The sequence below is a fragment of the Cetorhinus maximus genome, chromosome 16, assembly GCF_964194155.1.
Source record: "Cetorhinus maximus chromosome 16, sCetMax3.hap1.1, whole genome shotgun sequence".
NCBI lineage: Eukaryota > Metazoa > Chordata > Chondrichthyes > Lamniformes > Cetorhinidae > Cetorhinus > Cetorhinus maximus.
The window spans coordinates 37,279,890-37,307,708 of NC_135894.1; the positions used below are offsets into that span (position 1 = coordinate 37,279,890).

Here is a 27,819-nt window from a genome sequence, read left to right on the forward strand (position 1 = left end):
CAATGTCAATTTGCAATCTCTTTTCATTAATGCATTTTGTAGACTGAACATCTTCCCAAAGTGACATATTGTCTATAAGACATTTGATAGGTGCTGTTCCTGAATACCCTTTTTCATTTAAAATTTCTGCCAGCAACTTTGATATAAAGAATGCCATATTTACTGTCTCAACAAAAGCAAGAGTCTCCACTGCCAACGTACTTTTTACAACCCTTTGTATCTTTAGATTCCCCATGCTAAAGGGCAACATTTACCTTCCCCCACTTCATGAGAAATATTATAAATTCTCCCGAACTCGAAAATCCATCACATAGATTTGCGTAAAACACAAGCAGTTTCATTTTTCTAAGATCACCCAAAGATAGGAATTTCAAAACATACTGCTCCACTTTTAATTTTGTCATTAATTTTAATGCTTAATTCCAAAACATCAAAACTGACATCCAGCCTTGTTTGCCTAGCTAATTGAGTTGCCCAATTAGACTTCGGAGTTCCTTTTTTCCCCATATCAGAAGCTGCTACATCTTTCTGGGAGGCTCTACCACAACTAATTGCAATTGGACTGACATTCTTCAAGTAAGATTGCTGATGTAAAATGACGTGTGATCCGCTCTGCCCGATTTCCAATCCAATGTATTTAAATGCACCAGAAGCCTGGCTTCCAATTTTGAACTCCGTTCTAAGCCCATTAATGACAACTGTATCAAATTCACTACTACTACCCCACAAAAAAATAGTCTACATGCATCATAAAGATACCCGCAAGTTTCCCTCCACGGTGCCAATAAAACATTGCCAAGACTGCTTCCATCTGAAGACAGCCCAACTTTAACAAAACTGAAACAAAAACAAAAATATCTGGAAAAACTCAGCAGGTCTGGCAGCATCTGCGGAGAGGAGCACAGTTAACGTTTCGAGTCCGAATGACCCTTCAACAGAACTAAGTAAAAATAGAAAAAAGGTGAAATATAAGGTGGTTTAAGGGGTGGGGGGTGGGGGGGGGGGGTGGTAGAACTGGACAGAGGGCCAGTGATAGGTGGAGATAACCAAAAGATATCACAGACAAAAGGACAAAGAGGTGTTGAAGGTGTTGATATTATCTGAGGAATGTGCTAAGGGTAGAAACAGGACAAGCAAGGTACAGATAGCCCTAGTGGGGGTGGGGTGGGGTGAAGGAATCGAAAAAGGCTAAAAGGTAGAGATAAAACAATGGATGGAAATACATTTAAAAATAATGGAAATAGGTGGGAAAAGAAAAATCTATATAAATTATTGGAAAAAAAAGGGGGGGTATAATCGGAAAGGGGGTGGGGATGGAGGAGAGAGTTCATGATCTAAAATTGTTGAACTCAATATGCAGTCCGGAAGGCTGTAAAGTGCCTAGTCGGAAGATGAGGTGCTGTTCCTCCAGTTTGCATTGAGCTTCACTGGAACAATGCAGCAAGCCAAGGACGGACATGTGGGCATGAGAGCAGGGTGGAGTGTTGAAATGGCAAGCGACAGGGAGGTCTGGGTAATGCTTGCGGACAGACCGAAGGTGTTCTGCAAAGCGGTCACCCAGTCTGCGTTTGGTCTCTCCAATGTAGAGGAAACCGCATTGGGAGCAGCGAATGCAGTAGACTAAATTGAGGGAAGTGCAAGTGAAATGCTGCTTCACTTGAAAGGAGTGTTTGGGCCCTTGGATGGTGAGGAGAGGGGAAGTAAAGGGGCAGGTGTTGCACCTTCTGAGGTTGCATGGGAAGGTGCCGTGGGAGGGGGTTGAGGTGTAGGGGGTGATGGAGCAGTGGACCAGGGTGTCCCGGAAGGAACGATCCCTGCGGAATGCCACCGGGGCGGGGTGAAGGGAAGATGTGTTTGGCGGTGGTATCATGCTGGAGTAGGCAGAAATGGCGGAGGATGATCCTTTGAATGCGGAGGCTGGTGGGGTGATAAGTGAGGACAAGGGGGATCCTATCATGTTTGGGAGGGAGAAGAAGGTGTGAGGGCGGATGCGTGGGAGATGGGCCGGACATGGTTAAGGGCCCTGTCAACCACCACAGTTTTTTGCTTTTAACAAAACTGACCTCACTGAGAAATGCCTAACTCTGGAGGCATCGTTTAAACCGTGGACACATTTATTTAGCTTCCAGAGTGTTCCTTCTGCGTTTTGCACCTCTTTTGGTGGACGGAGTAAAACTTCCCTTTGAAGTTGATGTCCCTGCAAAAAGGCAGCTTTAATATCCATTGACTTGCATTCCCAAGCATTTATCGCTAACAGAGCCAAGAAGATCTTCAGAATAACTTTTCCTGCCGTAGGTGAATCTACTCATATCCTGGTCACCCAATTTTTCTTCAAAGCCTCGTGCCATTAGCCTGGCTTAAGCTTTATAAGTCCCATCAGGAAGCACCTTTTCCATGCATATCCATCTATGAGATAGGGGACAACCAGCTCTATCTGGCACCTCTGTGTATACGTCAAATTCTTTCCAACTACGTAGTTACTGCCATTTGGCTTCCTTTATTAATTTATCCTGTAATTTGTTTGAAGCTACTAAGACTTCTTGATCACATGGGCTTCTGCTCATTGTAGCATTTCTAGTCTGTGCCATATTCCTTGACTTTAAACTTTGTCCTCTATCCTGCCTTCTATCATGCTCCAGACTGTTAATGCTTGATCTCCCTCTCCTATTTATAGATGTTCTTTCAATCAGTCATGATCTCTTCTTAGAAGCATGTTCACTCCCAGAGCCACTGTCCGAACTGACACTATATTTCTGTGCCTTCCATTTTCTGTACTTCACAATCCCAATTCATAAGCCTAACCTCCTACCCTCGTACATTTAACCAGTTTAATTTTCCCTTCCCTGCTCTACCAACAATTGTTGCATCCCTCCATTTGCAAGCCCCTTCTGACAAGTATGTAACTTTAGTGCCAGCTTTTGGCAGCTCTGGCACAAATTGCCTCATCTCACTTGTCCAAGTTATTGTATCCATCTTCAGACACCCTGTCAACCTCAGCAATCTAGTCATCACAATCATGCTACATGGGTATGACAAGTACATGGTTCCTCATCCCTTCCTACAACTCTTTCCAGACCTGCAAATTTGTAATTCGTGCCAACTAACCTTGATGAGTACCTGAATAGTCTGGTCACCATGCTGTAAAATGACTGTTTTATCATCTTTACTTAACTTTCCTGGGCCTTTCCACTTGTTAAGTCCTTCTCTTTTATAGTATACCATGTCTCACTGATTAAAAATAGTTTCCGACAGTTGTACATTGCATCTTAGAGCTTGCTGCATTCTGAAACTTCAGCTTTAAGGAACACCCTTCTACCTGTATGCTGTGCACTTAAATGCTCAAAAAGGGTAGAACTAATTGTAGTTCCCGCCCAAGCTGGAGGATGATCATTCAGGACTGAAGGAATTTTTGGGTTTCTACCAAAACCAACTGATATGGACTATAGCCCTCAACCATCTGCAGTGAATTCTTGGCATGGACAGCCCATGCTAGAGCTGAGGTTAGTTTACAGCTTGGTCTATCTGCCAATATTTTACAAAGCATCTCATCTATCACCACATGATTCCTTTCACACACTCCGTTATTAAAAGGGCTTTCTGTTGCCGTATTGATAATGATTATATTCATGTTTTCGCATATATCCCTAAGCCTATCATTGGCAAGTTTTCCCCTCCCCGCCCCATTATTAGTGAGGAATTTTGCCAGTGGTCCCAATCTGGTCCCTATCCACTTTTCCATTACCCGATCCACAATTATTTTCTTTACTGTGTATGATTGTCAACTAGCTAAACCTTGTGGCCAAATCTACAAAATGTTCTTTTCTTTATCCCATACCTTTAAATCCATTGCCACAACTTCATTTAAATCCCCCGCTAAGGGTAGACTCATTATGGGCTGCAGTGTCCATCTGTATTTCTCAGAGGAGATAAGCAATACATGTGACATAAGTTTTGTGTACTCTCCATTGCTGAGCAAAATTTTTAATCTTTGTGAAGGGTGGGCAAACTGCTGTTGCAATTTTAACGATTAGCTTTGTCTTCTAAATTCCTATCCACTGATGCTAACAACGCTTCTTTAACCTCCTTAGTAGAAAAAAAGTTAGGTTTCATTAAAGGAACACAATAATGTCCAGATTGCATAAATTGCAAATCCACAGGTTTTCCGAATACAATGGCCTTGTTGTTCCTAATGTCCAGCTTTATTTGCAATTTCTTCATCAATGGCCTGCTCAACAGTGATGATATTTCGCTAGACACTACATCCATGCTGATGAAATGATTGACTCCAGCTATCTTACGGTGAATCACTACCCATTAAAGATTTTAGGGTATCATCTCCAAATCTAAAGCTGATGGAACTCTCAAATTCCTTAACCTTATTCCAGTCCTCATCACTTAAGGAGTCGAGGTAGCATTTTAACCATTCTACTCTAGACTGTAGACATGCTTCCGCTATGTAGCACCACAAATTGAAGGACTTTGCAACCAAGACATTCATCATTGGGCTGAAACTTCTTGTAACTAATACAATTCCCTCTTTAATCAATGCCTCCATCTTCTTCCTTATATTTAATTTCAAGCACCTTATATAGTTTTGGACAGCTCATTGCATAATGGTATTTTGAATCATATCTAAAACACCAATTGACCACGTCCTGAGCATTTCTGTGGTGCATCTTTTTGTTGTAATCCCCCAATTCTTTTCTCCTGCCATAACTTTCAAAGATGTTCCTGTCCTCATTGTTTCTAGCTACAAATCTCCTTTCATACTTCTGCCTGCATCCTGTTTCTAAACAATCGCGCCATCCTGTTAACATTGTATCTCCCATTTTGTCTTATTACCAAATGACCCATTTGAGCCATGAATGCTGCCGGAAAGGAATGTTTTCCAAGGAATTTTTTTTGTTTTAAAAAGAGCTTCTGACATCTGTTGTAGCAGCGTGTCTTTCTGCATATAATTCTCATCAAAACTAGAAGTTTATTCATAGTTGATACCTTGGCACGCGGTCTAGTAACTTAAATGATTGGGGAATTTCTAGACAAAACTTTTGCAATCTTGCATATAATCTACTGAATTCCATTATGTAATCTTCAATGGAATTATCCTCCAATTTTCTAAATTTGAAAAACCTGACCACACTTTGGAAGCACTTAAGTCATCCTTCTGATAGATCTTATCCATAAAATTTAATAACATTTTCAAACCTTCATCTGTGTTCAAATGCTCAGGCTCCAACTCTGAAAATACTTTGCATCTTATTGCACTTTTGTATGGTAATGAAAGTGTCAAGGCCATTCCTTTTTTTTTCCAGCAAGGATGTAACCAGTGTCCAGTGTTATGACATGCCAGGGAAACTTGGCCACGCTATTACAATGGTTTTGTAATTTGTATTTATTACGAGAAGATGTCCCTTAGCTAACTCACGTGCTCTGTTCAATCTTTCTCTGAAGTTTGTCACATAATCCAGCAGAGTAGTTTCCAAATTTTGACCCACCCATTTCCCATGAATCAATTTCAGTCATCCCCTTACCTCATGACCATAGACTAATTCAAAAGGACTAAATCCTGTCAATGCTATTAGGGATGCTCCTAATGAAAACAAGACTAGAATTCCATATTCCATTCCTGTGGATAGTCTTGACAATTAGCCCTCATCATGGTTTTTAAAATTTGATGCCATCTTTCCAAAGCACTTGTGATTCAGGATAGTAAGTTGTTGACTTAAACTGTTATCCCCAAACTGTTCATTACTTCCTTAAACAGTTGTGATATGAAATTTGAACCCCGATCTGCTTGTATTTCTTTTGGCAAACCAGATCTTGTAAAAAAAATTAGTTAACTCTTCCACAATTCTCTTTGCTGTAATATTTCACAAAGGTATTGCTTCCAGAAACATTGTAGATACATCCATCGTCAGCAAGTACCGATTTCCACTTTGTCTTATTGAGGGGCCCTACACAAGCAGGACCCTAGTAAAATGTTCCTCAAATGCTTGAATTGGAATTAAAGGTGCCAGTTTAATCACTGCTTGAGGTTACCTGACATGTGACATGTTCTACAGAATTTGATTATGTCTGTATGGAATCCAGGCCAATAGAAATCTTTGTATTTTCACATGTGGTCTTCCTAATTCCTAAATGTCCCCCTGTTGGAATTTCATGAGCTACTCTCTCATTTCTGTATCCTATGGTATAACAAATCGAGGCACTCCCATCCATTTTTCATCTGTTGAAACATGAGACAGCCTCCACTTCCTCATTAACACATTACCTTTAAGGTAATAACATTCTGGAATACATTCTGCCTCTGTTTGTGTAAGCTGTCTGATATAACTGCTTTATTTTTGATCCTTTTGTTGTAGCTACCAACTTCCTGGAGCTAAACACTTCAGCTTCATTCTCTCCCCTTGAACAATCTCAAAGATATAGCAGCTAAATGAATTTCACCATCTTTCCCTTGCCTTTTAACTTTCCCCTCTTCCTGTTTTAACCTGTGAGTTTGTGATCTCGTTACTACACAATCTGGAAACAATCCAGGATGCTTATTCTGCAACACCTCTGTTGAATGCAACTCTAAAGGTGCTTGACTACTGTAAGCATCACCCACATCTGTGACCCAGCTATATCATTATCCAAAATAAATTAAACCCCTGCAACTGGCAAATTTTCCACTACTCCAACAATCACTTCACCTGTTTTCCACCTACTTTTTAAATTTACCTTCCACAATGAATTGGTTTAACATCTCCATGAATCTCACTTATCACCTGTTTCTGCAATACTCCCTCTGAACAAATGTCACTATCCCAAAACATTAAGGATTGGCTACCCCCGTGTCTCAAAATTGAGATATTTTGCCTGCTCCATCCTGTACACATGGAAAGATTTTCACTTCACATACAAAATCTTTAAATGTTTCAGCAACTTGCTCTTCAGAACTCCCTTGGTTCAATTGTGAACTATTCCCACTTCTTTACCCATCACTGATTCTTCCTGTTTTACCTGTACATAAACCACTTGTTTTTCCCATGCCTGGACCTCAGAACCCACAGTACTTACTTCCAGAACTTTCCTTCATTCCAATTACTGCAACAGATTTTCCCTGTAACCTCCAACAAATTGACTTCATTGCCCAGCCTTATTACAATGAAAGTAGTTTGTGTCACTTCTACCCTCAGCACCTTTCTTTTTGATCTGAGAAAAAACTTCCTGAGAATTTCCAACTACTCCATCTCTTCCCTGACTACCTATCTTTCACTTTTCCACTTTATATCCTTCTCAGGTTTAAAATAGTGAGAAAAGGTTGAGTTAGTTACTAGATCTATCATCAGCTATCTCTGCTGCTTCTCTTCCTGTTGTAACCCTCTGTTCCTCCATGAGTTCTCACTACCAAAGGAATTAAATCTTTAAATTCTTCCAAAAAAGAGAGTTACTTCTACAACTGCATATGTTGTCTCCACCTTTAATGCCCATACCCATCCATCAAAATTACTTTATTTTACAAAAAACTCAATACAAATTTGACCAGGCTGTTTCCTTATATTCCTAAATTTCTGCCTGTACGCCTCAGGAACCAACTCATATGCACTCAAAAATAACTTTTTTTACTGCATCATAATCCACCAATACTTCCTCTGACAGTGAAGAAGCCTCATGAGCTGTACCTACTAACCCAGACTGTAAAAGCAATGTTCAGATTTCTTGTGGCCATCTCACCTGCTTAGCTTTCTTCTCAAATTAAATAAAGAATGCCTCTACATACCTTTCTTCAAACGTTGGAAGAGCTTGCACAAATTTAAATATCTCACCACTGGACTTTCGACTGGAAGTGGTTGTTTCCACATCAGAACCTTCCTTAACATCTGAGATCTCTAACGTCCAGCTTGTTAAGCTAATCTTCTCTCTCCCCTTCTCTTTTCTCCCATGCTAATTTCTCCAGTTCTAATTCACTTTCCTGTTTTCTTTCTCCTGCCTTTCTGCTTGCAACCTTTGAAAAGCTCTTTCAATTTCCTTTTCCTTTGCTCTAGCCTTTTCAATTCTAGTTTTTTCATTTCCATTGCTTGTTCAAATTCAAGCTTCTTCATTTTTAACTAAAGTCTCACTACCCCCAGTGGTGACTCACCAGATTCAGGTATTCCTTCCAACTTCAAATGCTGTGCTATCACTTCAACTATGTCTGCTTTCTTTGCCCCTACAGTTAACTTCAACTGTAACTTATCTGCCAATTCTGTTAACTTACCCATAGATTCTTTTTGTAACCCAGAGTTATATCTTCTACCTCCAGAAATGTTTTAGCCATGGATAAAGCCATTTTTTTGTAGTCTCACCACTTTAAAATCCCTCAGCACCAACTCCTGAGTTCAATGTGCTTCTCGTACTCATAGCCTTAAGATTCACCAACTCCAAACCAGTCAAGGAATTTCAAATAACAATTGGGGGCTTGTCCAAAATATGATGTGGCAGATGATGTGTGCCAGGCAGACCAAATCTGCAAGGGAAACTTGGCCACACTATCAATGGTTTTGCAATTTGTATTTATTACGAGAAGATGTGTGCACTGAATTCAGAAACAGAGTCCACTAAGACCTTTAGATTTTAAAAATTAAATTAAAATATTTAACAAAAGAAACAATTTCAAGCATATACTTACTACAATTACTCACTTCTATCACAAATCCGAAAATTCCTAATTAACCTGACCCCCAATTACACACCTCCTTTAGGGCAACAGTCCAAAATAGATTTTAAATTATAAAAAAAACAAGCCAGCAAGTTAACACAGTACCCACTTGACAGTGGCACTCCAAAAGCTGGTCTCCAACTTTAGTTACTGGACACAGCAGACTTATGCTAAAATGGCTGGAGGCTTCCCAAAGGCTGTTTCACACACTCCTGTTAGATCTTACATGGCCCCCAACATAGGCTTTTATTCTCCTTTATATATGTTTCTCTCTCTTTAATATGTAAATTCCATTCTTCCAACTGTCTTTGGAACTTTACCTTCCCCATAATATAAAAACCTTTCGTGTTGCTAATATTGTCACTGACTTTTGGGAAAATAAACACACTGCTTAGCCTTGCTTATCTAGCTAGTTGTAAACATCCTAACATCTCTTTTAATTCCAAACAACCCCTTCACTTATCTAAAAATGCAAATTCCCTTCACACCTTACCCCAGCCATAGTTACTCAACATTTCAAGTCTATTTCTATCCTAACTTTTGACAATTTCAAGCTTGCAGTCTATCTGACTCCAATACAATTAAAATCACAGACAGAACTATCTACACTCACATCCATAAACCTACTTTACAATAAACCAGAATATTTTGAAAATTATTATACTTATGTAGCAACAGTTACTTCATCCTTCCATTGCTCATAGGGTTCACTCTCAGAAAACATTGGTGGGTAATCATACCCCAAAATTGTACATTTTGATTCAGCCATTCTCCAAAGTTAATCCAAACCACTCTTCTCAAAGTTAGCTCCAAATATTGTCTTTTGTCTGAAGAAAGCTTAGTTTCCAATCTTTTCCTTATAAGCAGGAACCACCCTCTGCCACCACTGATAAAGTCACAATACCCACTTGAAATAAAGATAATGACTAAGATTAGTTTTGTCCAACAGAGTTTTAGCTTTGGTCCATAAAACTCTACAAAGAACTTGTCTCACGTGTTTTCTCTTTTATGTATTCAAAGGGGTACTTAGCTAGTTAACTGATAATTACCATTTGAACTCCTTGTGAGTTAACAGTTTCCTTCCCCAACACTGAAGACACACAACACTATCCACAACAAAGCCATCTGTTTGATCAGCATCCCATCCACTGGCTTAAAAATTCACTTTCACCACCATCAGCATACCGACTCTATAGCGTGTACTTTTTACAGGATACATTGCAGCAACTTGCAATGGCTTTTTTGGCAGCACATTCCAAATACACAACCTCCACCTAGATAGGCAAGGGCAGCCATAGTACTAAATTCTTTGTCTGGCCTTCCAATGCATGATAAAGCTGCTTGTTTGATGCCAGAGGTTTTGGTGGCCGGACAAGGACCTTATCCTCCTGCAAACGATTTTCCGTGTTGTCCCTTCTATGAGTACCTGCTTCTCAATCATGCTGACTCTTTTGTCTCACTACCTAACCCAGTATCCCAGCTGGCGTCTGAGTGGGATAGTGCATGTGACGGTGCAGCCACAGGAGGGTTGTCCTCCTCTACAGTGTCTTCCTGTGCAGGAACCTCTTGTTGCTAAAAACGACCTAGAGTAAAGAGAAAGGGCCAATAGTTCAGATGGCAGATAGAAGTTAGACATTTGCAGATGATTAACTTAAAATACAGCTTGAAATTGTAAAGCTTGCTACATATTTTCTGAACTGAATTAAGGTTACAAGTAATATGCAGGCACTTTCCTGAAATAAACCTTCACCGTCATCTTCCCAATGTTGATGACATGGGTCACTAGGGCATCTTGCACTGCTTGGGTGAGGATGATGATGCTAGCGACTGTTCCTCCCTTCTTGTTCCTATATGTGTTATCTTGTTCTTCAGGAAGAGAAGAGAATTTGTGAGTAGCTATTGAAAAGGTAAATGGAAATGTGTGGGGTTTCTGCATATAGTCAATGTGTTGGAAGATGCAGAAGAAGCAAAGTGAAATAAGAATGTGAAGGTGATGAATGTAAAGAGAACTATGTGCAATGTGAAGGGAGAAACAAATGTTGGGGGGACTTGGTGGTCGTGCAAGTGGTAAGATGTGAGAGAATGGTGTTATGTGTGGTGTGATGAAAGGAAATGAAGAGGTGAGTGTATTTGGAATGAAAAAGAGAGGGTTGGCAGTGTACCCTTGAGATTATATGCTGATGGAGAGAAGGGAAATGTTGAGTGGTGTAGGTGTGGGTGACAGGAGTATTGTTGAGAGATGGAGAGATGAAGAGCTGTGTTTAGCCTTGCTGCTCTTGTAAGGCCATTAATCTCATTCTATTATTTAACTCAGGTGCTGGGAGTTACTAGCACTGCTCTTTTGAACTATCTCCAGCCAGACCTACTTCGTGGTGGTCTTGGAATGCTCTTAAGGCTTCAGGGAAACAGTTGTCCCCAACTTGCCTTCATTTTTTCCACTAGGACCTATAGGGTCAAAAAAATGGAAGCTGGGACAGCCTTCCATTCACCTGTCCTGCCACCATCCTTTACATCATTCTTCAAGCAAAAATCAAAGCAGGGGCTTGAAAACTCATTTTAAGAGACCTCAGGGGGTGTTCCAAAAATTGCATATATCCTCTGAGCAGGCTGCCCAAAACCCAATGCAATGAGGAGGACAACTCATCAGTCAAACAGAAAGGAAAATTGTCCAGTCCTTATGCCAACAATATTAAAGTAGCTTGCCATCAGCCACCCACTCCCCACACCTCCCACCACTCCTCCTGGCTGACCATCAGGACTGACATCTTTGATAATTGTCACTATGAGTTCCATCTTCACACCCAGCTCTTGAAGAGTCATTTCTTAGGTGTATCCAGCTGTTCAGCATTTCCTAAGGAGCCAATTGTTTAAAGGTCCTAACCCTTTTCTCACCATCCACATCAGTGTTCAACAGTCTGCAAACATTAATGATTTCAAAAAATGGCTTCACTTCCATTTTGAGATGTCTACCTTCCCAGATGAAATTTAAAACTGCAATGGCTTTCTGCACTATGCACATATATCTTATTAAACCGTTAAGTAAGTGCCATCACTAGAGATTTGTAACAGCTACAAAAACATTTCTTGAATTGCATCTTTAAATTCAAAGTGGTAGCAATCAAGGTATCAATACTAGTATTTGATCTTCTGATTAAATCAGATCAGTGGGTTGCATTATTAATATATGCACAGCTTTTGATTGACTTTGAGGATGATTGATTGTGAGCTGTAGATATGTAAACATTTGGGGCAGCTGCATTATCTACTTCTTGTTCTTGTTGTTTGCTTCCTGACAATCCATGTCAAATTCCATATTTGCTTGTAATATTTCTTTTATGATAGATATAAAAATATGGGATGTGGAAGAACAATGAGTAAGAGTTGAGGTACAGGTCAGCTATGATCTAATTGAATTGTGAAACAGGCTGAAGAAGCCAAATGGCCTACTCCCATTCCTATGGGCAGAATTTTTCCCTTGGCGGGGGTGGTCAGCAGGGGCGGGCAGGGACGGTCAGGAAGCCAACTGCCGCCTGCGATCGGCACCGCACCGGGATTTTACATGGACGGGCCAATTAAGACCTGCCCAGTGTGGAACGCGAGCAGCAGCACTCAGCACTGCCAGTACGGGCGAGGGGAGGAGGGCGAGTGGGCCAAATGCAAACTTGCCGCATGCGCGCGAAAGAGCGCTTCAATCTCCCTGAGGCACAGAGTTGCCTCAGGGAGATGAAGTGCTGTTTAAAAAAACTAATGAACAAAATAAAAATGTCATAAAACATGTCCCTGCTCATGTGACTCTGTCACAAGAGCAGGGACATGTTTTTAATTCAAGCGTAAAATTTTTATTTTATTTTTATTTGCTTTAGGAAATCTCACCCCGCCTGTGGATGAGGCTTCCTAAAAAATGCAAAGGCCGCTTGGCCTTTTCACCTACCCATCAACTGTTAGGCTGAATGGGCAGTGAAAAATTCAGCACAATTATTAACTTAATGGCCTTAATAAGCCTTTTAATTGTCAGCGAGCGGGCTGCTGGCTCCGGCGCGCACCCGCCGACCTAACTATCGCGAGAATGTGCGTTGACGTCGGCATGCTCGACCGATGTCATTGCGCTTTATTTCACACTTGGGCATGTCAGGCACACACCCGCACGCCAAGCGAAAAATCCTGCCCTACTTTCCTATGATTTAATAAGTATTGTTGCAAGAGGAAATGACACACTGTGCCTGTGTGAAGCAGACCATTGGAGGGGACAAACCCAACCTGAAATATCTCATGACCTACCTGGAGAAAGCCACAGAATTCTTGTGAGCTATGGCAGATTAGGGGCATATTGCTGGTGCTAGGTTAGTGACTGAACATCCATGTGATGAACCAGGCAGTCACAAGCTTTCATCCCCTTCCCTATTTCCTTAATGCTAAGTGTATAATGATAATGAGGCCCAGCCTTCCAAATGGATCTTCTGTTGCCATTATCAGGTTCTGCCAGTCATCAGATAGTTAAACCATTCCATCCCTCTATCTGCTGTACTATGTATATTTCTTTAAGATTCCCTGTATTGTCTGCCTCTGTCTCTACTGCAGTCACTGTGCCACTGGCCCCCCTTAACCATCCCTTTCCTACCTCCAGGTTCAACCACTCTAATGCCACAAAGTGCTCCTAGTCCTAAGTACATCACATTTATTTGACCTTATCTATAAATTCCTCTAATTCTGCAATCTCCTCTAGCTCTATACCATGCCAACATTCAGCTGCTTCAGTCTTGCTCTCTGAGTTCCATATTTAAACCTCTTTGCCTTTCTATCCTTTTCTCCACCTTTATAACCCTTCTCATAGCCAGCTTTTGGTCTCCCCTCCTAATCTTTCTATTCTGGCTTGGCATCTTTTTTCTTTAGATCTGTTTGTGCAGTCCCATGAGACGGGAATGTAGATCTAATGATTCAGAAGTTTGGTCACACTTGGATGGGAGGATCAGAACCTAGTACCTACGTGCAGGGATGTTGAGGTCCTGGAGCACTTGAGAGGCTACATTATGATAGTAGTCAGGAAGTTGTGGCATAGTATTATTGGGTAACACTAGTATGGGAAGTACCAGAGGGACTGGAATCTAGGAGTACTAAAGGTTTGCAAATACTCAGGAGCAGGGATCTGGATTGAGTGTTAGAGAAATTGTGTTTGGCGGTCACTATTATGATTTGGAAGCATTAATTGATCTTTTGCCTGAGAGTACTGGGGAGGGGAATAGAATCTGAAAGTATGGACGTTGCATATGGGTTCTGGGGAATACCTCAATTTGAAGTGATGAATAATTTTCAATGACCAAAACTACATAAAGCAGTTTACAGCAATTTCATGCTGCTTAAAGATCCACATCTGAATAAAATAATATTATTGAACTCATGAAGTACATATAAAAATAATCATATGTATCCATAAGCATCTTAGCATTATGGGAAGAATTTGTCTACAATGATATCCTCAGCTATTTTAATATAGGCTATTTTCTTATCCACAATAAAACATGTAGCTAGTAAGTGAGCATCGTCCACAGGAGCAGTAATTGCTTAACACCCCTACCATTACTTGAGTGTCAATTTGAATCTGTCCCAAGCCATTTTTCAATGGACCTATACATTCTTTAATGGATGTCTGTTTCCTAACATAGCTAAAAAAGTTTTAAAAAGTTAGCAAAACTTTTACTATCTTCTCCATGACTCCCTTTGTTGTTTTAATGGCTGCTTTCATTTTTTTATTTGTATGCAATATTTGTCTCCATTCTGCTGTGAATTATTTTCCTTTAATCCGGAAAAGTATTTTTGTTTAAGTTTAATTTATCTTTGTACCTACCTAGGTGGGCATTTTGTTTCTGTGACCCCCAAACACTGGAAGCAGCCTAGAGATAAGCCCAAGGAAGCAATGGGACAGAAAAGCAGTTACGGGGGAACAATCACAGCCATTGTAAGTACTCTGAAGATAGGAGAGCACTCCTGCTTTTCCCAGCTGCACATTAAAAGTTCAAAAAATGCACTTACCTTTTAGGAGGCTGCAGGTGGCTAGATTACATCCATGCATTGGAGAAGACAGAAGAAGGCAGTTATCTAATTATCACTGCTTGAAAGGTATGTCACTACCATCCATAATACTCTGTTTATTCAAAATACCCATACATTTCCTTGTAATATAGGATTATTCTTTGTCATTAGTTTTTTTTTTATTCATTCACGGGATGTAGGCATTGCTGGCTAGGCCAGCATTTATTGCCCATCCCTCATTGCCCTTGAGAAGGTGGTGGTGAGCTGCCTTCTTGAACCGCTACAGTCCATGTGAAGTAGGTACACCCACAGTGCTGTTAGGGAGGGAGTTCCAGGATTTTGACCCAGGAACGGTGATACAGTTCCAAGTTAGGATGGTGTGTGGCTTTGAGGGAAACTTGCAGGTGGTGGCATCCCTATGCATCAGCTGCTCTTGTCCTTCTAGGCGATAGAGATTGTAGTTTGGAAAGCACTGTTGAAGGAGCCTTGGTGAGTTGCTGCAGTGCATCTTATAGATGATACACACTGCTGGCACTGTGCATCAGTGGTAGATGGATTGAATGTTGAAAGTGGTAGATGGGGTGCCAGTCAAGTGGGCTGCTTTGTCCTGGATTGTGTCGAGTTTCTTGAGTGTGGTTGGAACTGCACTCATCCAGGTAAGTGGAGAGTATTCCATCACACTCCTGGCTTGTGCCTTGCAGATGGTGAACAGACTTTGGGGAGTCAGGAGGTGAGTTACTCTCCACAGAATTCCCAGTCTCTGACCTGCTGTTGTAGTCGCAGTATTTATATGGCTGGCCTAGTTCAGTTTCTGGTCAATGGTAACCCTCAGGATGTCGATAGTGGGGGATTCAGCGATGGTAATGCCATTAAATGTCAAGGGGAGATGGTTAGATTATCTCTCTTTTTGGAGGTGGTCATTGCCTGGCACTTGTGTAGCAGGAATGTTACTTGCCACTTATCAGTCGAAGCAGTGGTGTAGTGCTGCCGGATCGCGCCTGAGCGCACCAGAGCACCACTCTGGCACCTTCAATTTCAAGCAGACTTGTAAACTCAATGCAGCCTGCCAAATCTGGATATTCATGTGTCAGCATGAAAAGGGTTGTAAAGAGGCAGTGCAGGATATGGCGATACTGGGCCAAGGCGAGGCAGCCAGAGTGACAGTGCGGGGCCAAGGTGAGGCAGTCAGAGCAACGGAGCCCACAAGCGTCTGAGTTAATGAATGACTTGAGACTGTGTGAGAGAGAGAGTGTGAGGGGTTGGGGGAAGAGAGAGTGTGAGGGGATGGAGGAAAGAGTGTGAGGGGAGGGGGGAGAGAGTGTGTGAAGGGATGGGGGTAGGGAGTGTGAGGGGGTGAGGGGAGAGAGAGTATAGGGGGAAGAGAGAATGTGAAGGGGAGAGAGAGAGTGGGGGGAGAGAGTGTGGGGGAGAGAGTGTTAGGGGAGAGAGAGTGTGGGGTGAGAGAGAATATGGGAGGGAGAGAGGGAGTGTGGAGGGGAAGAGAGAGCATGGTAGGGGAGACAGTGTGGGGGGATAGAGAGTGCTGGGTGAGTGAGAGTGTGTGGGCGAGAGAGAGTGTTGGGGGAGAGAGAGAAGATGTAGTGGGGAGAGAGAGAGTGTGGAGTAGGGAGAGAGAGTGTAGGGGGTAGAGAGAAAGTGTAGGAGAGAGAGAGGGAGTGTGGGGGGAAGAGAGAGTGTGGGGGGTAGAGAGAGTGTGGGGAGGGAGAGACAAACAGCAAATTGTCCCAGATTTGCACTAGGTGTGGTAGCTGGCGGGTAAAACAACATTTTACTAGCCACCCGCAATGGCAGCTTTTAAAGCCGTGTGCATTCCTGAGATACGCGCCATTTCCATGGTGGGTGGGCTCCCATTCACCTGCCATGCCATCACCTCACCACTTCATCTAGCCAGGCACCACATGTAAAGTGTAGCTGCGCTCAGTGCTTCCAACCCAAGACTGCAGCAAAGAAGACATGGCGCTGAAAGGCAAGAAGACTGCAGCCCTCAAGTGCCTTTTGGATGATGTGGAGGCCTGCTGTGATGTCCTTTACCCCCGATCTGGCTGCAGGAGGGGCAGCTACATTACCGCTCTGGCTTGGTAGGCGATGGCAGTGGTGATCAGTGCCAATGCTGCACAGAAGAGGTTGGCCATCCAATGCAGGATGAATGATCTCATCCGTGCAGCAAGGGTATGGCAACCATCTCATTATTCGAAATTCACACACTCAAACCCATCACACATTCACTGGCATCTCACTCACTGCTAGCTCAAGGGATATCACCATTCATTCTCACACACATACCCTCAAATGTCCATCTGGCCTTATCTCCTCTGGAGACTGCCTCCTCAGCCCTCACCATCTTGAGGCCACTTGCACAGATCAACATGTGCCCCCACACACACCCTCGGATACCCTCCTTCCCCAGTATAGCTCTCTTCCTGCAGCCTCTTCCCTTGCCTGAGGCCACTTCTCTCCCTTCCCCAAGCAAGGCCTTGCCCTGCAGCTATTGAAAAGCTACCCACATATGGCTGATTTGGTAAGTAGAGACCTACCTTTGAGCTCCCCTAAAAGTGATGTGGTGCTGTATGTGAAGCCTGGTGCTGACGACCGCGAGTGCTGCCCGAAGCAAGGTAGGCAAACAAACCTTGAAGTGCCGAGTGAAGTGCAGCCCCGCAAAGTGCATACCTTGTATATGCTATTGTGAAACACAATGTGCTTTCCTGCCGGTTTGGGCGGACGATCCAGCAGCGGGGGGAGGTCTGGCGGGCTGGCCTTATAATGATATGCTGATGTATTATAATGAGGTTTCCGACATCCGATGGCGGAGAATGCGGCCCGTCATCAGTGGGCGAAGCAGATGATCACAAACTGGTTTCACGACATCCTCTCATGCTATTGAACACACCTGACGCCAGCGGGCATGGAAAATCCTGGCCAGAGTGTGGGAGAGGGAGGGTGTGTAGGGGAGACAGTGTGTGGGATGGGAGAAAGAGTGTAGGGGGAGAGATAGAACATGGGGGGAGAGACGGAGTATGGGGGAGAGAGGGAGCGTGGGGGTAGAGAGAGTGTTGGAGAGACAGAGAGTGTAGGGGGCAGAGAGGGAGTGTGGAGAAGGGAGAGAGAATGTAGGGGGGAGAGAGAGTGTGGGGGGGGGAGAGAGAAAGAGTGGGCAGGGCAGAGAAAAGGTGAGGGGTGAGGGAGAAAGTGTGGGAGGGAGAGAGAGTGTGGGAGAGAGAGAGCGTGGGGAAAGAGAGAGAGCATTGGGGGAGAGGGAGTGTAGGAGGTGAGAGAATGTTGGGGGAGAGAGAGAGCTTAGGGGCAGAGAGGGAGTGTGGAATAGGAAGAGAGAAAGTATGGGGGCAGAGAGAGAGTGAGGGGGAGAGAGAAGGTGCGGAGAGAGAAGGAGTGTGGGAGAGGGGGTTGCATGGAGGGAAAAGAGAGAGTGCTTGAGGGGGAGTGAGAGTATGGGGAGGGAGAGAGAGTGTGTGGGAGGGGGAGAGAGAAGGGAAAGGGAGAATGTGTGGGGAGAGAGAGTATGGGGGACAGAGAGTGTGGGGGGAGAGAGAGCATGGGGAGAGAGAGAACTTTGGGGGAGAAAGAGAGTGGGGGTGAGCGTGTGGGGGGCAGAGCGAGAGAGTGTGGCAGGGAGAAAAAAAGTGTTGGGGGAGAAAGGGAGTGTAGGAAGTGAGAAAGGGAGTGTGGGTGGTGAGAGAGGGAGTATGGGTGGAAGAGAGAATGTGAGGGGTGGGAAGAATGGTGGGGAGAGAGAGAGTGATTCACATTAATTCCTTGGGTTTGAGGACCTGTGGATGCGAGAAGCGGCGTAGTGTTTGCATTCCCTGCTGGCAGCTTTACATGGAATTTACAGCACAGAAACAGGTCATTTGGCCTACCTCATCTATGTTGGTGTTTATATTCCACATAAGCCTCCTCCCACCCTTCTTGATCACACCATCAGGGTAACCTTCAGCTTCCTTCTTCCTCATGTGTTTATCTACTTCCTTGAATGTATCTATACTAGAATCATAGAATGGTTACAGCACAGAAGGAGGCCATTCAGCACATTCTTTGTGTCAGTTCTCTGCAACAGCAACTCAGGTAGTTCTACTCCTCCACCTTTTCCATGTAGGCTAGTAAAATCTTTTCTCTTCAGATAATTATCCATTTCCCATTTGAAAACTACAATTGAATCTGTCTCCACCACACGCTCAGGCAGTGCATTCCAGATCCAAACCATTTGTTGCATAAAGAGGTTTTTCCTCTTGTCGCCTCTGGTTCTTTTGTTAATCACCTTAGGGTTCTCGACCTTCTGCTGATGGGAACAGTTTCTCCCCATTTTACCCTCCCCAGACCCCTCATGATTTTGAACACGTCTAACAAGTCTCCTCTCAATCTTCTCTTCTTCAAGGAGAACAACCCCAGCATCGCCAACCTAGCCACATAACTGAAGTCTCTCATCCTCGGAACTATTCTTGTAAATTTTTTCTGCACCCATTCTAAAACCTTCACATACTTCCCATTAAGGCTGAACCAATATTTTGTGAAGGTTCCTAACTTAATTGCTTTTGTCCTTTGTGCCCCTATGTATAAAGTGCAGCATTTAGCATAATTTATTAATTGCTTTCTCGACCTGTCCTGCCACCTTCAATGATTTATGCAAAAATACACCCAGGTGTCTCTGCTGCTGCATTTCCTTCAGAATTGTACCCTTTATTTTATGTCACCTCTCCTCGTTCTTCTGACCAAAATGTATCACTTCACACTTCTCTACATTAAATTTCATTTGCTACTTGTCTGCCCATTCCACCAGCCTGTCTATATCCTCTTAAAGTCGATCACTATCTTCCTCACAGTTCACAATACTTACAAGCCTTGCATCATCTTCAAATTTTGAAATTGTGCCCTGTACACCCAGGTTTAGGTTATAAACATAAATCAAGAAAAGCAGTGATGTCTCCATATACCATTCTCCAGTCAGAGTAAGTAGAGTTTTCTGTATTTCATGTTTTTAATATAATTGAATTAAATAATTAAACTGTTACATAATGAAATTCTAGTTATGCTAAAGACTAATGTTTCAAAAAAACCACGTACTGCGAAATAGAATACCTACTGGTACCTTTTTTTTTCACTTAAAAGGCATAATTTTACTGATTTTAAGGACTAAAATGATTAATACATAGGAAAACAATGTAATTGTAGATTTAGAAATGATATGGCCAACACACTTTCTTAGAGCTCCTGCATCTCAAAATTTCCCACTGGACCACTGAGTCCAAGGCTGAATATGTCCAGGACTTACTGCATATGGACACACACTGCTTCAGTATCTGAAGAGTCGTGAATGGTGCTGAACATCGTGCAAACTAGTTGGACGAAATATTAATTCTTAGTGTCTTTCAAGTAAAGTATGAGCTTAGCACACAGGACACAAAGGAGTGGGTGAGCTCACCTGCTACTCAATACTGGGCTAATTGGCATAGAGCAGGTATGTGCCAAAGGAGTTAAGTGACCTTCCCTTAAAAGGTCACTTAAAAGGGGAAGTTCAGGTTGATGCAGGCTTTAAAACTTTCTCTATTATTGCTCCTTCCTAGCAGGAGGTAGAGGATTACCAATGGAAGGAACAACCCACTCTTAACTTTGAAGATCCAAGGGCATGATGAAGGTGAATCCAGGAGTCAGAAATGCAGGAAACATGACACCATTTCAGTAATTGTTCAAATTAATCCTTCCTTCATATTCTATCATATATACTCCCATAAGCACTGACACATAAACTGATCAACAATATTGCAACAATCCAGCTCTTTGCTGAAGGTAACTGTTCTTCTAACATTTGTGTCTCAACAGATGTGGGAAGAATACTGCTGAGGTGCCCTCCCAGGAGAAAACAACAGAAAGTTCGCCTAGCCTCAACTTCATAGTCAGGCAACTACCATTATAGAACCATCCATTCTGAGCAATCTAGCATATGAGGTTGAGGGTAGCGCACTGGGCAATACACCAAAACATGTAAGCAGGAGCAAATTGAGGCAGTGGGGGAAGAAGAGGTAGTATCAAAACAGAGGGTGAAATCACCTTCATGTACAGCCACAGAGGCTAGATATCCTAATCTCCAGAGTTTGTCTTGTAAAAGAAGATTCTTTGAGATCATCAGGGGTTGTTGGACTCAGTGAGGCATGTGTCCAGAAGCTACAGGCACAGGCTAATTAGAATGGAGGACGACATGTTCACATCCATGGGTGCTCAGGCACAGCAGGGAAAACATAGGACTGAACTTCTTTGGAAGAGGATAGGAGTCCCACTGATGGGGCAGAAAGTGAGAACCAACTTTGATCCTGAAGGCAGTGGCACACTGGGGTAGCATTTTGCCAGTGACAGCCAATTAAAAGGAGGTGATCATCACAACCACTCCCCCCCCCCCCCCCCCGCCCCCCTGCCACTCAGGAATGCAGCAGCAAGCCCTCCCGACAAAGGCAAACTGCTTGCAGGGGAGAAAAGTGGCCCTTAATTGGGCTCTAATGTGACTCAATTGACTGCCCAGTGGGTGACCCCATCGCTGAGACTCCCACTGCTAGCAATATGCCACGGTAGCAGGAAGACATCAAGCTCTGCTTTTGATGCATTCCTTACCGTGTTGTAAGCCCTCCCACCTCCCAGCCTATTGCCTTAGCCTTAGGGGAATTCAGTCAGCATTGAGAGGCTGCCATACAGGGCTAACCTGCATATTGTCCCCCTGATTGTGTGGGATGAGGCACCAAAATGAGGCAAAAGATTGGCCAGCTTCAGCAATATCATTGCCGCAATGGTGTCTGCTCAACAAGAGCAACAGCAAGCACAGTATAATGGAAGTCTGGGAGCAGGAGACAGACAGTGCTGACAGTGATGATACTATTTCCCTAGAGAGGAGATTTAGAAACATTCAGTAGGCCAGGTATGTATTATTGTAAGGTTGTTTGGTGTCTCACTAAGAGGTCTGGAGGCTTGTATGGTTGAACATTTAACAACTTATAACTACATACATCTCCAAGGTACAACCCTACATGGGTGTTGTCTCTATGCTGGCTTCTGATAGGCTACAACTGTCCTCAGTCTACTATCATGTGACTCTCTACATCATACTGTGGGTGGTACTGTTTCCCCAGTTCCACATTAACCCTTACTAACCTGAACACGCTTATACGACATGTATATCCAGTCAAGGACAGTGGTAACCTTGACTGACACTGACAGTGCAATGCCTGCATTGCTGTATAGCTGCAGATCCTTCTGAAGCAGATCACATTACACTGTCTCCTTGGGAAGATAAAACCTTCAAAGGCACTGCTGTTCTGTAAGGTTTAAGAATGTCCAGTGGGTGCCTTTAAGGGGGCAGGTGTCCTCCTCTCACCCCACTACCAAACTGCAAACTGTTCTTCCTCTTGCACCAAATAAGCCAGATTCAGTGATATCCCAAAAGGAACCCTCATTTTACTAAAGGGGCCTTCAAACACTCTTCAAATTTTCCAACAGTCAGTGCAACACAATGTTCTTTAATTTTCAGAGAAATGGTGACAGAAGTGTACAACTTGTAGGCTTTCCTTTCAAAATATCTACAAGTGAAATGCTACATTACAAACCTTTGTGCCCACTTTTTAATGGGGCAACCTGCACTTGAGGTGGAGTTAGCAAAAGTAGAGAAAAGCTGTCAACAACTGACACCCCTATTATAATGCAAACTGCATATTAATGCAGGTGCTACTAATTCCAACCCAGGCACACAACTAGAGGATATCTGCAGGCAACAGAATCCAGGCAAAAACCTGAATAACAGGTCAACATCTTCTCCCTAAAAGTTGGTACAATTTAGAAGCTATGGAGCAGAAAATCACCTCTGTGATTTGCATTATATGGTGAATTTTGCTCACTCAAATTATAAAACTACAGAATATGTCATCACTTTCATTCCTTCATAAATAGAAAAAATTTCATCAAATGTGGGACATAATTTAATTCCTGTTCCCCGAAGCCGGGGTGCTATGTTATCGGGCAGGAGGGTATGGAGTGAAGATCCCACCGTCTTCCTGTCTCCATCCAATTAAGTCCTGGCTGGGAAGGCTTGCGGGTGGCCTTCCAGCCCAGACGCCAAGTGAGGCCCTTAAGTAGTCTCTTAAGAGCCTCACCCGCCACCGGTGGTATTCAACCGGCAGTGGGTGGGGAACTCACCATCCAGGAGGCCGCCCAGAAAACCCTGTGCCTTCTGAGGGGTCTATCGTTCTCAGGCACTCTGTGCCTGATCAAGGGACCTGGCATTGGGAAGAGCATGCCTCGCAGGAAGCCAACTCTGCTGCCTGCTCAGCTAACTGATTACAGTATGCAGCCAGCACTAAGATTGAGTTACTGCAAGTCTGAGCAGTGGGTGCAAAATCATGACTGGCCAGCACCGCCTAAAGCTATCCTGCACTCTTCAGTCTGCAACTCATAAGAAGGAGGTGCATTTTAGCTGCAGCAGGAGCTGGAACTGGTTGCAGATGAGTGTGTTAACAAGAAGGGAACTGCAATATGGCACAACATGGCAGAGAGTAGGCTCCAAGATTTTCCAATGCTGAGGCCTTGGTCATGCAGTTGCAGTGGATCTATCAGCAGGGGGCCAGGAGGTCCTCCAGACAAACTTTGTAGAAGCAGTGGGATCAGATAGCTGTGGTGGTCAATGTCAGCAGTCAAGCCCCAAGGACCTAGATATGGTGTCGCAAATAACTCAATGATCTCACACGAATGGTCAAGGTCAGCAAATGCATCTTCAAATGCCATATCCCACCATATCAACTGCTCCACTAGCCTCACGCACTGCACCACATCCCCATCACTCATCTATTAACAATCTCTATCAATCACAACTCATACTTAACATTCATAGCTTCACCTCACCCTCACACACTTAGCACTGCCTCAAGCCTCTCACCCACCTCTCACAGCTCGCATACACTGTATGTACTATTTAACCAAGACACATCACCCAAACACATTGTACCACATTCACTGATACAGTTTCTTCTCTCTTGCAGGGCAAGGTGGTGATTAACCAGAGGAAGCAGCACCTAACAGTGGGGCACAGGTACAACTGCATATCCTTACCATAGAAGAAACAATTGTTGCCATCATTTGAGTGGCTTGGCTGAAATCATCAAAGATGACAGTGTGCTTGTACCTCATTCTCCTTTCCATATCCCACTACATTCTCATCCCACAATCTATTCTGATTTACAAGCTGCAGATGGTGTAAGTCTTGGGCCTGAATTTTTCAGTCATTGGGTGCGTGCGATCGGCGGGCCCGGGAGCGGCTGGGAAACGGACCCCCAGCTGCGATGGCCCCTGACCACGATTTCATGCTGGCTGGCCAATTAACTGGCAGCCAGTGTGAATCGCGTGCTGAAAAGCTCAGTGCTGCTGGGGTGGGGGCAGGAAGAGAGTGGGTGACGATGTCACCGCGGGCGCAGGTGAACCCTGCAAGAGAGTTCCCTGAATGCTGACAGCTGCCTCAGGGAGCTGCAGACCTGCAAATAATGAAATAAAGCTGTAAAAAGCTACAAAAAATGTCCATGCATCACAATCAAGCACCTGAAAGCATACCTCATAAAAAGGCTGTCCCCAGATATTTATTTTAATTTTATTTCCTAACGGAAATTTCACCCCGCCCTTGGATGAGGTTTGATGAAAAATGTAAAGGCTGCCTGGCTGATTCGCCTGTCTGCTAACCATAAGTTTGGACGGGCCATGAAAAATCACAGACAATTATGCCGCTAATGGGTGTAATTGCCCGCTTAATTGTCGGCAGCGCGCTTCTGACTTTGCGCACACCCGCAAATATCACGCGAGTGTGTGATGACATTGGGACGCTTGCCTGACATCATCTCACGTGACTTTACGCCTGATCGGATCAGGCGCCTGCCTGCCCACAGGATTTAAAATTCTGCCCTTGCTTTTGCTCCATCTATTCACCACTACCCTAGATGTCTGCCTTTTTCCTTTCAGATACACTTGCATTGCAACCTGGCCAGGCATTGGTGGAAGAGAGGGAGATGGAAAAACAGGAAGATTGTGTTAAAGAAAAAACACCGTCTCTTCCTCTTGGACTCACCACCATCAGCTCATAAACTGACACTGTGGGTACTATAGAAGATTGCTTAGAGACGGGATCTGCATGCGGTGAGGCATCTGGCCCAAGTGGCCTGCAGTCAGGGAAAGATACAAGGGTAGCACAGGTGCCAGCTTGCCAGAAGGCGAGACCACACACGAGTTCTACTGCAGAAAATTCAGATGAGGATACAGAGAAGGGAATACACACTGTAATGCTTAGTGCATTGGCAGACTCTCGTGCTACCTCAGCTTGCTGCCATGAAGACTCAGACTGCTGCTATCATAGCCTTGGGCCTTCAAAGGGTCTTGCAGGGTGTCACAGCAGTGCAACAATCTGTCCACCCACATATTGCTAGGATTGGTAAGATGTCAGCCCAGAGGAGTGTGATGGCACCATGGAGCATGAACCTGGTGTCCTCACTCAGGATGACAGCATTCATCCAACAACTACTAGGGAGCACTGCATTGGGGCTCCAAGACAGCCACTAAGGGAATACACAATAGTGATTAGTTTGCATTTATATGCAATATGGCATAGTTTGGTTTATAAATTTGGTTTGGAGTTTTTATTTTGTGGTGGTTTTGGTATTAACATTGTACCCATGAGAAAGCTGTTATGGTCAGTAACAGAGTGAGGGTAAGCTATATGTGGACTTTGGAACAAAAACAGAAAACGCTGGAAATATTCAGCTGGTCTGGCAGCTTCTGTGGAGAGAGAAACAGAGTTAACATTTCAGATCAATGACCCTTCTTCAGAACTAGGGACTTTGGGTTGTGTTCACTGGTACTGCATTCTGTTGAGTCAATTAGAGACAGACCAATCAGACCAGAAAAGAGCTGTGTAGGTTGCCTCTTCTTTCCACCAGTGGCTATGCAGCTGGTGGCAACGGCTGTTCCCTCATGATGGTGAGATTTGACAAACGTAGCAGACTACGACAAATCTGCAGGACTCTACTGCAGGACTCCTCCAGAGCGATCCAGACGGTGGGAGCATTGCTTAAGCTCTTCAATGGTCTGTTCTAACACATTTTTTGTGGAAACATTTTTTTTTATTCATTCAAGGACTGTGGGCTTCGCTGGCTGGGCCAGCATTTGCCCACCCCTAATTGCCCTTGAGAAGGTGGTGGTGAGCTGCCTTCTTGAACTGCTGCAGTCCATGTGGTGCAAGTACACCCACAGTGCTGTTCGGGAGGGAGTTCCAGGATTTTGACCCAGTGACAGTGAAGGAACGGTGATGTATCTCCAAGTCAGGATGGAGAGAAACTTCCAGGTGGTGATGTTCCCATCTACTGCTGCCCTTGTCTTTCATGTGGTAGTCATTGTGGATTTGGAAGATGCTGTTTAAGGAGCCTTGGTGAGTTTCTGCAGTGCATCTTGTAGATGGTACACACTGCTGCTACTGTGCGTAGGTGGTGGAGGGAGTGAATGTTTGTGGTGCCAATCAAAGCGGGCGGCTTTGTCCATTATATGTATGCTGCCCAGTTTGCACTCCATCACCATGAATCATGTGGTTAGCGTATTTTTTAAAAATTCATTCACGGGGTGTGGACATTGCTGGCTAGGCCAGCGTTTATTGTCCATTCCTAATTGCTCTTGAGGAGGTGGTGGTGAGCTGCCTTCTTAAACCACAACAGTCCAGTTGGTGAAGTTTCTCCCACAGTGCCTTTTTTGTAGTGTTTTGGTACAACTGAGTGGCTTTCTAGGCCATTTCAGAGGGCAATTAAAAATCAACCACATTGCTAGGGGTCTGCAGTCACATATAGGCTAGACCAGGTAAGGATAGCAGATTTCCTTCCCTAAAGGACATGAGTCAAATGGGGTTTTATGATCATCCATGGTCATTATTACTGCCTCTTGCTTTTTATCCCACACTTTATTTTGCTGAATTTTTAAATTCCCAAAGTGCTGTGATGTGATTTGAACACAAGGCTCCAGACCATGGTTGTACATAACTACTATGCTATCGCACCCCCTTGCCACCCTGTGCCACCCTCTTGTTTGTCATGGTGGCTCAACTGCAGATGGTACAGTAAACTGCCACAGAATTAAGGTATGACTGCTGCAAGGGTACTAGGCACTTACCTGCATGATTTGCTATGTATGGTCGTACACCAACTAGACATTGAGGAACTGGAAATCCTTCCACTTGGGGTACATTTCAGAATTGTCATGCAGCACTTGCACAACGACACGTGTACAGGCAGTACCATCCTCATAAAATCGCGTTCTCACTCCAGCTGCTTGTCTCTGGTAACAGAGAATGAAATATATTTAGCTTTATTGGTATACAGAGCATCAGTGACCTACCTGATGCAACACTGGATGGCACATTGGGAGATTATGCAAATATCCTGTGGTCCAGCCTGGCAAGAACAAGATGCATAAAGGTTTATGGCTACAGTCACTGGCAATATGGTACTTGCCCTGCTCAAGCTCGTGGCTGCAGCAGGCAGCAGATTCTAGTGTGGACTTCCTTAGTGAAGCAGAAACATCTGACACACTGTTCCTCACTGAGGTTCAAGTTGGGGATTGCATTCTGAATGCCCTGAGTGGATATAGCCTCCTGCTATGAGCCCTTCTCCACCTCCTCCTCCTCACTCTTCCAGCAGCTTGTCCTGCACTGTGCTGCCTCTGCTTATTCTCTGTCATGCTGAAGGCCAAGAGAGGAATACAAACTACTGCATCCATAACTGGGAACAAGTGACCTATGCAGAATCCTTGAAATCAGGACAAAATCATTGAGAATGTGCCATACTACTCCCTGTAGGCTTCAATGACATTGGAAACCACCAAACACTTCTACAATTGCAACAACAGCCAGTAGAACACAATCAGCAACTAATCTGAAAGTAGTTGATGATCCCTTTGAATAGCACTGATATAGGCCTGTTTCTGCTACTGAACATGCATTAAGCTGTGCAAGGTTAAGAGAGTGCACTAGCTGGAACATTGAGTTCCAACATTACAGCATTGCTGATTGGTGTCACAATCTG

At 43.8% G+C, this 27,819-nt stretch overlaps 1 long non-coding RNA gene across 2 annotated transcripts in view; it reads left to right on the plus strand.

Annotated features, from left to right (window-relative positions):
- LOC144691526 (uncharacterized) overlaps positions 1-25,882 on the plus strand; it is a 28,788-nt gene extending 2,906 nt beyond the window's left edge. The window contains exons 2-7 of one of the 2 annotated variants that reach the window (XR_013579148.1): positions 14,527-14,633; positions 14,715-14,794; positions 20,561-20,722; positions 23,755-23,804; positions 24,722-24,806; positions 25,704-25,882. This is a non-coding gene — a long non-coding RNA (uncharacterized LOC144691526). The remainder of the gene's footprint in view (positions 1-14,526; positions 14,634-14,714; positions 14,795-20,560; positions 20,723-23,754; positions 23,805-24,721; positions 24,807-25,703) is intronic. The other variant, XR_013579147.1, reaches the window with a different exon arrangement.
- The last annotated feature ends 1,937 nt before the right edge of the window (positions 25,883-27,819 follow it).